Below are 17,724 nucleotides of genomic sequence, written 5' to 3' on the forward strand. Positions count from 1 at the left end.
CATGGGTTCGAAAAATGGAGTCTTTGCAATCAGTTCTATAACGGTCAGTATGATGATCGAGGGCTATTTTGGATCTCATGCGACCAATGGCCGATTTGCTGAAAATATGGGAGAGACTAAGGGGTGGAAAATCATTGATGACTTAGCCACCCACAAGGTGAGTATGGGAATTCCCGGGAATCAAAGGAGGAGTATCTTGAATCTCCTTCAGAAGCCGCACTTGAAGCTCTCACTGCGAGATTTGACAAGTATGAACTGGGAGGAGCTTCAAAAGGAGGTATTTACCAAGTAAATGTTGTGTCAGACGGTCCCTTCGTCTGCGAAGGTGTGGAGCCGAGGGACATGTCTCGGAGAATTGTCCCGTCCTTTCGAGTCTTGTCTTGCCTTTCAACACTATTGGCAGACAAACACCTACTATGAGCCTAATGTTCATCCCAACTTGAGGTGGAGTAGCCAGAATGTCCTAAATCCAACTCCACCTCCGCAGTTAAGGCGAGGCAGCAAGCCTATGTACCCCCTCATCATAAGCAACAAAAATATCAAAAACCTCCCTATGTGTCGCAAAGAAAAGTAACAATCTCAAAATTCCGAGTTTGCTGAGTTGAAGAATATGTTGCAAAAGGAGTCCCAAGCTAGAGAGGCTGGAATGAAACTTTTAGAAAGCCAAATTGCTCAGTTGGCTAGCAAGAGTACCACTCGAGCTCCGGGACACTTACCGACTCAAACTGACCAGAAAGAGACCCTAAATGCCATAACTTTGAGGAGTGGGTCTACCCTGGAGGGGCCTGCTATGGTCGAGGATGCCTCTGAAAAGAATGAGGCGAAACCGAGTCAGAATAATGCTGTAACGAGTAATACAAAGAAAAAGGCGTCTACCAGGTATATCGGTCGATCGATGATTTACGTCGATCGATCAAGTGCGGGTTACTGAGGAGCTTCGAATGTAGATCTCGGTCGATCGATCGAGCAAGGTGGTCGATCGACCGAGGCCATCACGATATTGAGAAATTTCGTCCTCCAATGCCCAATAATTTGAGAGACGACTTATTTCGGGGTACGACAACTCCGAAAGTATTGGGGCAAGACCCGAGTGCTGATGGGTCCGTCCCGATTCCGAAGTTCGACCCAATGTCGGTCAATGGCTCACATTTGAGACGGTCTGAAGAGGGTTCAAGCTTCGATAAAGAGAAGGTGGTGGACTTTCAGCCTAAGTCCAGGGCTGCCGGCATGCGCGATTTAGAGGAAAGGGCTAAGCTGCTTTTTACAGCCCCGTATCCAGAGAGACTAGTGCCGACAAAGGAACAGGTATCTTTCAGTAAATTTAAAAATGTTGTTCGCAGTCTTAACGTACAAGCGCCTTTCCTTGAATTAGTGAATCAAGTGCCCGCTGATATGAAGTTCATGAAGCAATTGCTCTCTAAAAAAAGGTCACTTGAAACCGTGCATACTGTTGCACTAACTGAGGAAACTTGCTCTTACTTCACTCACACTGCACCCCATAAGCTAGAGGACCCGGGTAGATTTTCCGTTCCTTGTAATATAGGTACCTTCTCTATTGAGAAGGCATTATGTGACCTAGGAGTTAGCATTAGCGTCATGCCCTTAAGTCTTGCTAGGAAGCTAAAAGTGACTAGCTTTGCAGTCACAGACATGACAGTTCAGATGGCTGACCGATCTGCGGTCCAGCCTATAGGCGTCCTAGAGGACATCCCTGTGCAAATAGGGAAGTTTTTCTTCCCCGTAGACTTTGTAGTCCTAGATATGCCTGAGGATGCCCACATACCTATCATTCTAGGTAGGCCATTTATGCACACTGCTGGTGCAGTTATTGATGTTGGTTCTGGGACCCTGACCTTCAAAGTGGGGAAGCATTCTATTGTCTTCGCCCAAACAGCTAGGAAGAAGGACCCTATGTGGCCTGTCACCTATAATACGGTTTCTGAAAAGAAATCATACTTTGTGCTTCCTGATATGCCTGTCTCTACTCCTATTCCTGTCATAACCCCTCCGCCCCAGATTGGGAGCAAATTGGAGGAAGATTTGTCTATTTCTGATATTGCAGGAGCTGGTTTGGGGAAGGAAGAGCCGCAAGTCGCTCCAGCTGTGAAGAAGCCGATCATTTAAAGAGGAGGTCTTGGTTGCCTTAGCTATGGCACTGATGAGGAAGTTGATGACGAGCTGGTCAAAGTGAGAGAGTCTGATTTAGATTCTGATGAGTCCGAAGAGATCATTGACTGGGGAGATATAGAAGTTGTTGATCCGTTGAGTTCGGCGGATGTTGAAGCTAAGAAGGGTGCAGCTGATAAGATAAGCACCGTTGAGGCTACCTCTAGTAGCCAGAAGCCAACGAAGTGGGCCATACCATGGCCATTCTTGATCAACTATTCGTTGATCAAATGCTTTATCAAACATTTACTTTATTGCTTTTACGACTATTTACCGTATTTTGTGTGCGCGAGACTTCGCATTTATTTTTGTTGCTTAGGATTTTTAAGTACTTTAGACTTTGGTTTGGGTTTTGCGCAATTTTAGGTGCGTTTTATTGTGCACTTGCAGGTTTTTAGACCTCATTAGCTCAAGTAATTAAGCAGATACGAAGAAATCAGAAAGTTACAGCAGCTTTCCCAGTCAATCGACTGCCTTCCATGGTCGATCGACTAAGTTGCGCATCACAGGAGTTTCTTTTCCTGTTCACTTAGGTCGATCGACTGCCATTTATGGCCGATCGACCATTTCCGCTGCTGTACCTGTTCACGACCTTTCCCCTGTTGTGTTGGGTCGTTTTGCAGGATTAAGGGAGTTTTCTACTCTATTTTATTTCCCGGCTCATTTCTGATTTCTTCCATTTTCATTGCTTTCTCGGTTTTATGCGTGGTTCTTTGTTTGTCTTTTCAGGTACCTATTGGTAGCACTGCTGGCTACTGAAACCTCCTAGCTTACGCTGGTTTGGGGAGGTTTCCTTTGCTGCGCCTAAAGTCTTGTGAGTTTCTAAGTCTTCACTTCATGTTTTATTTATTTATTTTTTCTCGCAAATTCCCGTTTATCTTTTCTTCATTACATGATTTTGCACCATGGGGACATTGTGCGATTTGGTTTGGGGAAGGGTTTTGCGTCGCATATCATTTGCTTGCATTCACATTTACATTTTGTTTTGCGTTGCTTTTTCATTTCATATATATATACGAAAAATCCAAAAAAAATTAAAAATTTCATCAAATTTCAAAAAAATACACGTTTATTTTAGCATATAGGTCGAGTCGGAACGGTAATATTTCAATGATGACATTGCATTTGCACCTGTTTTTGCCTAAGCCTTGCTTGATTAACATGTTATTAGTAGAATCATATAAGTGCATACCTACGAGTTTTCGTTAACTGTTTGCTGAACTTGAGACTTGACTTAGAACTTTGGCAAGTTACATCATATTTCTAAGATTTAGAGCTTATAACTGGTGACATCTATGACCAGTTTATCTAGGATGTGAGTAGTACTCCTTATGAGGCATGTTACGTAAATGTGCATAAATATGAACTTAATCTACTTAATACCTGTATGCATTCGGTTAGTGGTCTGTCGACACATGTGGTAGAGGTTTCCCTTTATTCATTTTACCCATGAACTCCACACTACCATAAATAGCCTTTTTGTCCCATTACTACATCCTACATTTAGCCTGTCCTTTGTCAAGCTAGTAGTCTTAGTTGTTGGGATTGTTACTTCGTTTTTGGTGGCATATGCTCTTATTGAGATTTAGTTGGATAAAAAGAATGAAAGAGGAAAAGGAAAGAAAAAAAAAGAACTGAAAAAGTTGAAAGAAACAAAAAGAAAAAAATGATTCGAAAAAATGAAAAAAAGAAGAGTTTTGTACTGTTCATAGCAGTCGATCGACTGGCAATTCTGGTCGATCGACTGAGGTTCGAAAGAAAAGAAGAAATCAATTCGCATAGTTCATAATCCTTATCTTTTGGCGATTTTTGCTCCCATGTTGCATTAGTATCTTATGGGGAGTTAGTTGATTACTTTTATACCTGGAGATTGTGAGATTTGTGCTTGCTATAGCACCGTTTCGTTTAATTTTGAGCAAGAAAAAGGATGTTACCATATGGTTCCGTTTTGGTACTAGCTTGATCACCTGTGCCTCAACTTTTCCATAAATTTTTTGCCTCTTCTTGCCCATACCTCACATATCCACATATATACCTCGGCATGTGTCATTGGTCTTTTGTTGGTTGGAATGCATATGTACGGTTGTAGAGATTGTTTTCATATTATATTGCAGACAGGTTCTTATAGGTCGTAGTTAGGTGAGAGTCTGTACAAAATGAATTCTTTCTATCCTCTTATATATTCACCTGTGCTTATGTGTGATATGAGTGACCCGTGAGAGTCCAATTTGATAAGTCTCTATAGTTGACAGTTCAGCAATTTTCTAACGACTTCATAACTCGTTTGCATGATTCACATTACTAATTGATTGTTGGTTGTTGCATTAAAATGGTTTAGGCTTTACATGTTGTAATTCACTCTGAGATTGAACTCGTTCTATTAGGTCATTAGATCGAGTCTAGTTCTTGCTTAAGGACAAGCAAGGGTTTGGTTTGGGGAAGTTTGATGCGTGTCTTTTATATGATGTTTTATACCTCATTTTACACGCATTTCAGAGCTCATTTGTGTAGTTTAAGCTACCATTTCCCCTATTTCCGTCTACTTCCGTGTTTTGTACATTATTGTAGAAATGTGAAGAATTCAACGGAAATTGAGCTAAATCCATCCCCGAGTATCCTGCATTGCATTTTTGACGTGGAATATTCACTTAAGGAACGAGCTTGGTGCGCATTTCAAGGCCCTAAAGACAAATCCACGAGATCGTAGAAGTCAAGTACCAGCTAGAGCAGTCGATCGACCACTACCTTTAGTTGATCGACCAAATCACGGGATCCAGAGGCTACTGTACACTGCTAGTCAGTCGATCGACCGCCCTTCTTAGTCGATCGACCACATCGCTGCTTCAGACGAGAATTAAAAGATCGAGGAACTTGAAGCCCATTGTGTTTAGGTTTTAATAATAAGTGTTACGTATATTTGCTATATAACGTAACCTAGTTTCCAGAGATATTCATTCAGAAATTTACCTAGTTTTACATTCAGTTTAGTTTATCAATAATTAGGGTTCGGAAATATTGTTTTGCAAAGGATTTTCGTTCGAGTTTTTAATCATTCCTCTGCAATTTCGGTATTCCTTCTGTTCTATTTCAGTTTATCTTTATCGCATTGATAGTATAGAAATTTCTAGCTAGTTTCCCAAAGCCGATATTATTGTTTTATGTTGTCTATTTGCTCAATCGTCTTAATCATGAATTCCGTAGATTTAATGATCAATCTTACTGTTGTTTTTACTGTAGTTATGAGTAGCTAAATTGCTTGTGCGAGGATGTAGGGGAATTATAGTGTAGGCGGCGTAGAATAGTGCGGACTGAATCGCATGTCAGTCGATCGAATGATATACTTGGTCGATCGACTGACCTCGTGGGGTTTTACTTTCGTTTTAATTGTTTTAATTATTTATTCGACGAATCGAGTGCACACGACTAGTTGAATGTTTAGGATATGACTGACCCATTAGATCGAGAGATAGGGACAGTTGTTAGATCACCAATTAAAATGACTAAACTATAGTGAACCGACCATCCTAGTACCCCTTCTTTTATCTGTTTTATCTGTTTATTTAGTTTATTGTCTTTTATTGCTATTAGTATAGACCAAATCAAATCAAACCCCAACTTTCGTTACCTTAGACTAAATTAGACAATTAGAAATTACATTCGCCTCCTTGTGGTTCGACCCTGTTACCACTAGCCTAGGTTATTTTTAATAGGAAATTATAAATCTTATTTTTGGTACTCACAACGACGGGTATCAGCGGGACGCTCGGATTGTTATCCAGGACAGATCCCAGATTCTAAAGTAGCCAGGACGAGCGTATGCTAGTCGGGACGAGCGTCTGGCTGAAGTAGGACGAGCGGATTCCAAGGAGGACGCTCGGATTCTTTTCCAGGGAGAAATGCCATAAATTGTTACTGTCGGGACGAGCGGATTCTTGATGCAACGACCCTCTAGAACCAGACGAGCAGATTATCTCTGTGGACGCTCGGATCTTGGATCAGAACAAAACAGCTGCTTGTCAGCTCGCATAGGACCAGCGGATTCCCAAGAGGACGCTCGGATTGCTTACCTGGACGAGCGGCTTCCTCACGGGTCGCTCGGATTGCTCCTGCTTTTCCTTTACTCCTATAGGAATGTTTCCCACACTTGAATTCTAGTTCCTTCATTCATCAAAATGATTAGTGACCCTCCCTCACTTACTCTCATGGCAAGAATCATGTTTATGATAGAAATGCAATAAAATTAAAAATACAAGTTAAAGGGATTAGTATATTTACAAGTGGTGGTTTGGAGAGGACTCTACCAAACTCTCCTTTTGATGATCTCTTCAAGGAGGAGGAGGCCCGAGGTAGGTGACCTTGACCTCTCCAATGAATGCTCCCTTATAATATGGCTTCAATCTTTGGCCATTGACCTTGAATTTGCTTCCATCTTCCGACTTGATCTCAAAGTCTCCATATTTTCCTACCTCGGTGATCACATAAGGACCCATCCATAGAAGGACTTTATCTCCTTTGTGCAAAGCTTTTTGCTTGATTCTCTTGTCATGAAGCAACTTTGTCCTCTCTTTGTAGATCTTGGCATTCTCATAAGATTGTAGTCGTAATTCTTCCAACTCTTGAATTTGTATCATCCCCTTTTGACCGCTTAATTTGAGATCGAGATTAAGAGCTTTGATTGCCCAAAAAGCTTTGTACTCTAACTCAATCGGCAAGTGGCGTGCCTTCCCGTAGACGAGTTTGTAAGCGGAAGCTCCTATGGGAGTCTTATAGGCCATCCTATAAGCTCAAAGAGCATCATCAAGCTTCATGCTCCAATCTTTACGAGTCTTGTTGACAACTTTCTTAAGAATTTGCTTGATCTCTCTATTCGAAACTTCAACTTGACCGCTTGTTTGATGATGGTATCCCTAGCCGGTTCTATGTTGGACACCATATTTGGTCAAAAGGGATGTGAGCTTCTTTTCAAGAAAATGTGTTCCTCCATCACTTATGATTGCTCTAGATACTCCGAATCTTGGGAAGATTATTTTCTTGAAGAGCTTAGTGACTGTTTTTGCATCATCGGTTAGGGTGGCAATTGCCTCCACCCATTTTGATACGTAGTCTATGGCCACGAGGATGTATTTGTTCCCTTTGGATGTCACAAATGGCCCTTGGTAGTCGATCCCCCAAACGTCGAAGATCTCCACCTCTAGTATGCCCCTTTGTGGCATTTCATTTCTCCAAGTGATATTCCCCGTTCTTTGACACGCATCACAATGAAGGATGAATTCCCTAGCATCTTGGAACATCGTAGGCCAAAAGAAGCCCGATTGAAGAATTTTCGCAATGGTTCTTCATGCTCCATGGTGTCCACCATAAGGGGATGAGTGACATCCTTCCAAAATTCCTTGAATTTCCCATTGAGGGATGCACCTTCGGTAGAGCCCATCACTACACTCCTTGTAAAGATTTGGGTCATCCCAAAAGTACCTCTTTACTTCGAACAAGAACCTCTTCCTTTGGTTGTAGCTTAAGTTTGGAGGGAGTACTCTTCCAACAATATAGTTGGCATAATCGGCAAACCATGGGGTAATATGTCTCTCAAGTTGTGTTTGGATAGCCATTAAGATATCATCGGGGAAAGAGTCATTGATCGGTGTTTCTCCTTCTTCATCATGAAACCGGATCCTTGACAAGTGATCCGCCACTACATTCTCGGCCCCTTTCTTATCTCTTATTTCCAAGTCGAATTCTTGAAGAAGCAAAATCCATCTTAACAACCTTGGTTTTGCCTCTTTCTTTATCAAGAGATGCGAAGAGCACGGTGATCCTAAAAAACAATCACCTTGGATCCAAGTAAATAGGAACGGAAATTATCCAAAGCATAGACAATGGCAATGAGCTCTTTCTCGGTGGTATCATAGTTCACTTGGTAAGAATCAAGAGTCTTGATTACATAGTAGATGGTATGTAAAGCCCTTCCTACCCGTTGGCCAAAAACCGCTCCAACGGCGTAGTTACTAGCATCACACATAATCTCGAACGGTAGTTCCTAATTTGGTGGTTGAATGATCGGTGCTGAGACTAGTGCTTCCTTAATTCTATTAAAGGCTTCAACACACTCATTAGTGAAATGGAATTGGGCATCTTTAAGTAAGAGTTGAGTGAGGGGTTTCGCGATTTTTGAGAAATCTTTTATAAAACGGCGATAGAAACCCGCGTGACCGAGAAAACTTCTCACCCCTCTTAACATTTACGGGAGGTGGGAGTTTCTCTATCACCTCAACCTTAGCTTTATCAACCTCGATGCCCTTTTCTGAGATTAAATGACCCAAAACAATTCCTTCATTGACCATGAAGTGACACTTTTCCCAAATCAAAATGAGACTAACATCTTCACATTTTTGCAATACAAGAGAAAGGTTATGCAAGCATGAGTCAAAGTCTTTTCCATAAACGCTAAAATCATCCATAAAAACATCCATTATGGTCTCTAGGTAGTCTTTTCCCGATTGGTTCTCATCAAGTTTGTCATTAACAATCACGGGTTTGGTCTTCGATTTGTCAAGATAAGCATATTTTAAATTTGGGGGAAGGGGTTTTAAAGTCGGAACTTGTACCTCACTTTCCTCCATTGAAGGTTCATTAAGAACTTGATCCATTTCCATTAGACACTCCATTCTCAAGGCATATTCAACTTGTTCTTCAAGCTCACTAATCTCATCAAACTCAAATTCCATGATAAATTCCTCTTGCTCTTTGGTTTGTATGATGTCCTCTATGATTGCTTGCTCTTGTTCCATGGGTTGATATGCTTCCACAAGGATGTTATGTATCAATTCGGATTCCTCATGAGTAAGTTATTTTTGGGCTAGAGCGGCCTCAAGAAGATCTACCTCTAATTCCCAATGCATATTTTTGGCCTCACTTGCTTCTAAGGCTTCTAATGCTTGCATAGGGTCTTTGAAGAAAGGTATACTCAAGTGGTCCTCAACAAAACAATCTATAATATCCATCTTGCAAAATATCGAACAACTTGAAAATAATTACAACAAATCTTGAGGAGTTTTACTTCCCCAAGGCAAAGAAAGACACAACTAATAACAATCAAAGAAAATCAAATCAAGTTAACACCGTCCCCGGCAACGGCGCCATTTTTGGTCGGGCTATATTTTTCGGTTACTTGTCGTTAGGAGCACCTAGACCAAAACAATATTTATAACTTCACAAACTACTCTACTATTAGTAAAGAGGTAAGTAAAGGTCGGATCCCAAGGGACGGGTATTGATGTAGGATTTTCAATTGCAAGTAGTGGTGTCTAAGGGTGTCACAATTTGGGTTGAGATAAGAAGATCACTAAACTAAATAAATGAACAAGCAAGATGATTAAGAAGAGATGTAAATAATTGACTAAAAGCACTAAGGTTTCATGGGTTCATAGGGGATTCATGGGATTTGATCATACAAACATGTTTTCAACTAGATACAAGCAATTATTGTTGTGATGGGATCGAGTTAGTGTATATCTTACAATCCCTAGGAAGGTTTAGGTCCCGGAGCCGAATCGATTAGATTGTACAACACCTACAAGTCGACTTAATCCTCTCTATCCAACCATATGCATGGTGTAATGAGACTCGAGTTGGTTTATGTCTTACAAGTTTCATTGAAAAGATAAGTGATGGGTAAAAAATGTAAGGATTCATAGGCTCGCATTTCATCAAACATGACATGTGCATAAGTTGAAATAACAACAAGCAAGCAAATTAATTATGAAAGCATATTAGATTAAGCTTGAATCAATCCCCATGTTAGTTTCCCCTAATTCCCCATTAACCCTAGTTAAGGAAACTACTCACTCATTATCAAGTTTGATATGCTAACAAGGTTGTCAATCATATTAACAAAGCAAAACATAATGAATAAATGAAGATGATTAACAATAATTAAAGAGGGATTAAGAGAATTATACCTAATGATGATTCCAAAATAATAAGCAAAGAATAATAGAAGTACTTGATGAATGATTGGAAGGTTGTTAATCCTCCAAATAAACCCCAAATAATCTTCAATTACCCAAAATAAATGATGAACAATAGAGAAATTAAGGAAATGAGATTTGTATTAATGTCTAATTAAAAGTTGATTACAAGATTCAAGAGATATTAGAAGAAGATAAATTATATTGAGTATTGATGCTAATCTAATTAGTACAATGGGATATTTATAATGGGGATTAGGTACATAAATTAGGGTTACTAAGGGCTTAGATGATGATTAAGACCCTTAAGAAAAGTTGAGGAAATCCTCCTCTCGAAGAAAGATGTAAGTCTCCTTTTTGCTAGTCTTTCAGAAATATGCGCATCCCGAGTAGAACAAGGAGAAGGCGTGTTGTAATGGATGACAATCCGAACGGCCAAGGGGTCGGGACGAGCGGATTGTGGGGGTTGGACGAGCGGACAGGAAGGTGGGACGCTCGGATTGTGGAGGTGTTCGACGAGCGGGCAGACTTGAGGGACGCTCAGATTGTGGAGGTTGGACGAGCGTCCCGATGATGCGACGGGCGGATTCTAGTTCAGCAAGCTTTTTCTTCTTTTCTTCTTTTCTTCTTCCAACAATCCTCAAGGATCTTGTCGTAGATGCAAGGATCGTCTTCATCATTGCCCATTATTAATAAAGGCCTTCTAGTCTTGTCTTCACTTTGATGCTTGATCATTAGATTCGATCAATTTAGCTCCATTTTGCCATTAAAATGCAAGGTTTGCACTCCTATCCTACCAAGGAAACAAAACCTCAAAGAATATGCAAAACAAAGGACTAAAGATAGTAAATGATCCAATTATGCACTAAAAAGCATAGGAACGAGGCTAATTCGGGGACTAAATATGCTCAAATATTGGTCACATCAGTAATGATTGGCTAACTAGAGTTTGACATTACTGTCATTTGACGGTGGTGATCAGTTGATCCCTTAAGATCACACCTTCAAACCTATAGGACAATTCCCTTAATATATAAGTTGATTAATTGTATACCAATACAAGTTAATCAATTCCTTAAAATTGAACAATTTATTTGTGAGTGAGAATATTTATATCTTATTGTAATTTGAATAAATAAGATTCATTTTAGTAATTAAAATGTTTTCATTACTAAAAATTGATTATTGTTTATGAAACAATTGAGATAAGACTGAATAGTTAATTATGATTACAAAATGTTGTAGAACATATTAACATAAACAATTTTAAATACTCGTGATCATGAATTACTAGCTCATTTGTCATGTATGATTAATTTATTATGAAATGATATTGATTTGGATAAATATGCATTAAAAATAGATATGGGCATGGTGTGTGACACATGACCTAACAAATGACATTTAACAAAATCACAAAATAAAATGGAGTCCATTTTATGTAGGGCACCGATGTTTAAAGAGGAGAATGGGGTTTATTATGTTTGTTAATTTTGAATGGCAAACATAATCATCACCTTAATTACCCTTGTTAGATTCAAATATCTCTTATTAGACTCTTCTAATAACTAAGTGTTTATAAGTTTAGTCATAAAACTTAAAGGAACTTATGCATGCATAACAAAAATAGAAGGAAAGAAGAGAAAGTCGATTATTCTTACATGAGGGCCGAAAATGGTTTATACTAATTTGGTCTCCTACGAAATTAGTCTTCTTAAGTATATTCCAAATGCCCCAAAACCCTAGATCTAATTGCAAGATCTACTCCTCAAGGATTGTACCAAGGAAATCCTTCTTAATACAAATATTAATTTTGTTACTAGAAATTAATATTTGTGTCCTTAAAATACTAATATTATAAGATTACTACTTCTAGTAAGATGTAAATAATATTAGAGGTTTATGTGAGAGTTTAGGATTTTGTTCAACAACAAAACTAGAGAGATAAATTTTTCTCAAGTTGTAAAACTAATTAGAATGAATTAGAGAGAGGAAAAAATACACTACTTGAGTGTATAAAGGAGGAGGCCACCGGTTTTTGGGTGGGTAGAGTGCCCAATACATTTTCATTTTTCTCTTCTCAAGAGTATAGGTATGTAAACCTATTATTAGTAGGTAATCATTATGTTACCCACTAATTAAAATGATTAAAGCTCAACTAACCCTCTCCCCTTTCATTTACACGGTTCAAATGTGTAAAATGGACCCATTTTAACTTTGTCAATTTGTTAATTTGTATTGTGTGACAAATGGGACATGTTACTAGACATGTCATTTAAATAATGCATTTTTAACAAATAAAAAAATCATTATTTAAAAGAAATAAATTACATACAAAAATAACTTAGTAATTCACAATTACAATTACTTAAAATGGGTCATAGAATTATAATTCACAACTACTTGTATTTATAATAACCAATTCATTCTTTATAATAATTGTTTCATAAACAATAATAACCTAAGTAATTAAACAATTTAATTACTTAGTACGAATCTTATTTAATCGAATTACAATAAGATACGTATAATAACTCACAAAACCATTCGTTCATTTTTAAGGAATTAATTAACTTTTATCGTCATACAATTAATTAATTAGTCAATTAAGAATGTTTCCCTAGAGGTATGACCTTAAGGGATCAACTGATCACCACCGTCACACGACGGTAATGTCAAACTCTAGTCAGACAATCATTACCGATTAATGTGGATCAGTTGAAAATAAAATGTTACTTTCCCTTTAGTATTCTTAATATGAGATTTAAACATGTGATCGCATTATTGTCGAGGACACATAATACAACAATCTCCCACTTGTCCGCGACAAGTGTGCGTCACCAATTCTCTTGTCCTATTACTATCTCCCACTGAATGCAAGGTGTCTTGCAGGTCGTACTTGCATTTGATCATATCTAGAGCGGTTTCCTCGATCTGGAGAACAATTGTCTGACCGGAATTATCTACCATAGATACCTTCCGAGCGTGGCCACGCATTTCCATCTCATTCCTCCTATAGTGGCCTTGAGATATAAGATAACCCTGACGAGGATGGACAATTTCTATTGCACTTTTCCCTTCGATTAGCCACAGCTCATCATGACCCAAAACATGCCTATTAGACCCCAATTACGAAGGTCGCCGGACATACATCAAAGTCATTCTGAAACTTTGCCATCTTAGGCTAATAGTCATTAGTCAAAGAATCGACTCATAAGAATACCATAGTAGCTCTCGCCACGACCAGGCTATAAAAATTGCCAGAACTCTATAAGCGGTCATAAGCCCGATAGAGTGTCCCTCACAGTCTGCCTATCTGATCGAGTAGTCATCCCTTATAACTCTATGGCACTTGAACTTGCCATTAATCGCATCACACTCTAGTTACTTCGAGATGTCACCTCATATAAGTAACTAGGGGCCAATACTATGTTAATCCATTTCACTTTAATGGGGTTCAATATTGTCTCAACAATCCCATTTGGATATAACAAAGTACAATATGAGTTAACGATAACTCAAACAATAAATGTGATTATCACATATAAGTAGTCAATACTCTATTACTACTCTATGTCTTATAATCATAAGTGTACTCATGCACTTGTATAACGCAATAAAAGTTTAGCTTGTGAACATACCATGTATCCAAGTGTTCAAACTTTGTGAATTGCGATTTCCTTGAATTTCATGTTATCCCTTATAGCATGAATTTTACTAAGCATATGTCTAAGCTTCATACTAGACATAGGTTCTTTGAGCTTAAAAGATGCTCTTACTGTTATCACATAACTTGTGATGTGGGTTTCGGTGGACAACACTACTTATAGTTTTAAAGTTCACCACCCAATCAAAACGTACTTAGGTTCATTTCGTAGAATCTTGCAATGGATGACAATAAAATACACTTTTCTAGTCTCTTACTCCTTATGTCAATAATTGCCTAGGATTTTCACAAATCCAAATGAGTTCGGAAATTTGAGTTTATGTAACCTCTTAACACACAACTAAGTATCCTTCCAAACTCCAGAACAGACCATTAGTTCTCCTTGAGAATTCATGACGGTTCCTTGAGGCTTGCCAATGACTCTCATATGGGTTAACTTGTTATCGACTTATCATGCTCCAAGCACTTAATTCATGTAGGACATGTGCATAATGGCATTACATGACTATACCAATGGCGAAAACATTGGTTATCGAATTCATGTAGACAACAGTTCTTAGGTTCTTTAAATAACCATGACTTTATCATGGTAATTCTATATTCATCGACATGAAAAACCTACTTAACTGATTGATTTCTTTAAGATAAAGAATCATTATCAACATAAGATACTTATCTAAGTGCCAATCCAATATCCCATGTTTTAACAGATTCACATGATGTCCAATATTATCTAGAATTGAAAACCTAAATACTTCTTTATAAAAGATAGCATATGTTCGTCATTCCCAATGAGTAATTGTGGACATGGGCGCACCTGCGTATGCCCAGCCGATCTGTGGACAACGGCAGCGGTCTTTTTGAAAGCCACGCTAGGCGGCGTAAAGGTGCTTTCGACCGGATCATTTTAGATCGGTCGGTTTCGTCTCGGTAAGTGTCTCGAAACGATTAGAGATGTTCGGAGTCGCCACCAAGCATTTGTGGGATGCTTGGAACCCGTTCGAATTCCACTTTATACCTCGGTCAAATCGAAGCACAAAGCAGCGTTTTGACATAGGTACTAAAGATAAGGAAATCGTCCCTCTTTAGCATCCTATCTCTAGAATGACTCTCGTACGCCCTGGATAAGGTCGTCCACTATCCAAAGTTTCTGAGTAAGAGGTGAAGGTACGTATTGGGAAGCCCTTTAATCGGACACCCAATCCCGCCCGCGTTTAGCGGCCTCTACTGATCGATCTTGGTTGGTTGAATGCAAAAGTTGATAAAACGGTTTAAATGCATGAATGCGCATCCAATGATTTAAACCTAACATGTGAGCTTTCTAAGTCGGTTGATTTAATCCAAGTATCAAGTATAAGATTTCGAGTTGGATTAATGATTGATTTGCATGCAAGACGGAAATTAAACATCCATTTACCGTCGTAGGTTTAGGGTGCATAACATGATCCATTTGTCTTAGTAAGGCATTGGCAAATATGGTTTGAATAGTCATCTGATCCGTCCTATATCCGGGTTAACCGGAGTCGGGATCGTCCTAGACTAATGCAGGACGGGAACAGGCCCTGTACCAGATGGCTATAAGAGGCGCGAGCCACCCGGCGGTGTAAGAGGCCTCCCTCTGGTTTTGAAAATGAGAAATGAGGAGCCTGCTTGAGGCGCGGGTTAGCCAACGGTTTATATGCCGTGTTCTGACTTTTTAGAAAGACGTTATAAAACGTATTGAAAATGGGTATTTGAACCCGGTTTGATTTGAAAGGGTCGTTTAGACCGCATTTGTTGATTTGGTGAACTAAACTCGAATAATCATCATTGTTTGATAATATTTGATGTCGGGTTCGATTTGACAAGCTTGACATGAATAGTTTTAAAAATGATTATGGACTAATTGTTTTAAGTCCATTTTGAATGTAATTAGTCGTTACTCATCATCGTACCCGGGTTAAAATCCGGCATGGTATATGGAACCAAGGATGATTTCGTGTTGGTGACTAATATGCATGTTTTGCAAATGTAAAGAAATGAAATAAAAGGCTTTAAAATACCTCTTAAATATCATTAACCAAATATTATCACCGAAACACGGATTTAACCGTCATGGTATGAAGAACCAAGGGTGAAAAATGCTTTATGGTTAAAACATGTGAAATGAAACAAAAAGGTTTCGAAAATACTTGAAATGGTAAAAACCGATTACAAATATGAAAATGGGTTAAGGGAAATGACGAGAACAAACACGGTTGATCTCTGGTCTGAACACCCCATTTAGGCGCGAGCCAGTTGACGACCTAAGGGGCTTCGCGCCTCGGACCAAAAAATCGGTTTGGCTCGTTTATTCCATGTTTTGGTTCATGTTATGCATGTTTTAGCATGTTAAAGTCATGAAACGAATGAAAACATAATAAAAGAGGATTTTTACACCCTCATACTTACATGTTTGGTTGTGGCGAGTGACCGATGTAAGTGTAACAACTTGTTTGATCGGAAAAAACTCGGTTTAAAACCGTTTTGGTAAGTAAAAGAGTGTTTTAAATGTTTAGTGATGGTGTAGTGGTCAAAGTGGTCGGACAAGTAGTTTAATGCACCATGACGGTACCAAGCAATGTGTAAGGCTCGTTTTTACGATCGGTAGGTCGTAAACACGCGTCGGATTGTGACTTTAGAAGTCGAGTCGAGAATTTTAAGGGAGAAAAGAGGGGGCGGACACTCGCGTAAGTCTCAAATAGGCGAGATTTGAGGGGTATTTATAGGAGAATGAGTGGTTGTGTGAGTTTTGAGCGACGTGGCCACCTGGGCTGGTCAAAGAGGCGCGAGCCAAGTCGCGGCACTTCGAGTTGTGTTGTCACTATCACAACAAACGCAATCATGATTTGTTCTATCCTAGGTTTTGTAGAGACATGTTTGGTACTTGACCATTCATGAATCCAGGAAAACTTAGTATAGAAGGCTTGAGATATTTTGTTTTTGTGGTTGACTCGGTTTGACTCGTTGTTGGAATCGGGATTTTGAATTTTCGAGTCGGTTTTTGGCTCGGTGTCGGTTTTGACTCTAGTTAGTGTCATCGCGACCCCGTCGTTGTGCATTAAACACTCCAGGTATTTTTGAAATGTTTTGAAATGTTTTGTTTTCGAAATCGTTTTAAGTTTTCCGACGTAAAGTTGTACACAAACTGTCGATCAAACGCTGCGATCCCAAAACATGTTGTAGTCCGATAATCATCGGGTGTTTGTTGGAGTCTCAGCAGATACTGGGTATCTACAGAGCCCTCACTTTGACTGAGGCTTGGACAGGGCGAAAGTCAAAGTAGAGTCCCCAGGTCAATCGAAGATTACAACCTGAAGAACCAAGCGACGTCGAGGCGGCTCGAAAGGATTCGGGCCAAGGACCTGCCGTCGGAAAGGGCGACGCCAAGGTGACTCGAGGGTACGAGTCAAGGACCTGTCGTCTGGAACAGTTTAGAGTCTGTCGACTGTCCGTGCGGGTCGTTTAAAGTCCGTTAGACTACATGCAAAGGCTCGCCAGCCATAAGAAGGAGTCATACCTGAGGCATCTTCGGATATGTCCTTGCATGGTTGCGGATAAATGCTCGCCAGCTGTGGTGCGTATATGAGGAGGGCTCGCCAGCCGCAACGCGTTGTAAGGCTCGCCAGCCGTGGTGCGTTGTAAGGCTCGCCAGCCGCGGTGCATATATGAGGAGGGCTCGCCAGCCGCGGTGCGTTGTAAGGCTCGCCAGCCGCGGTGCGTTGTAAGGCGCGCCAGCCGCGGTGTGTTGTAAGGCTCGCCAGGCGAGACAAGGAAATGTACCCGAGGCATCTTCGGGATGTGTCCTTGAAAAAGGTAAGGAAATGTACCCGAGGCATCTTCGGGATGTGTCCTTGAAAAAGGTAAGGAAATGTACCCGAGGCATCTTCGGGATCTGTCCTTGGATGT

The sequence above is a fragment of the Silene latifolia genome, chromosome Y (assembly GCF_048544455.1).
Source record: "Silene latifolia isolate original U9 population chromosome Y, ASM4854445v1, whole genome shotgun sequence".
NCBI lineage: Eukaryota > Viridiplantae > Streptophyta > Magnoliopsida > Caryophyllales > Caryophyllaceae > Silene > Silene latifolia.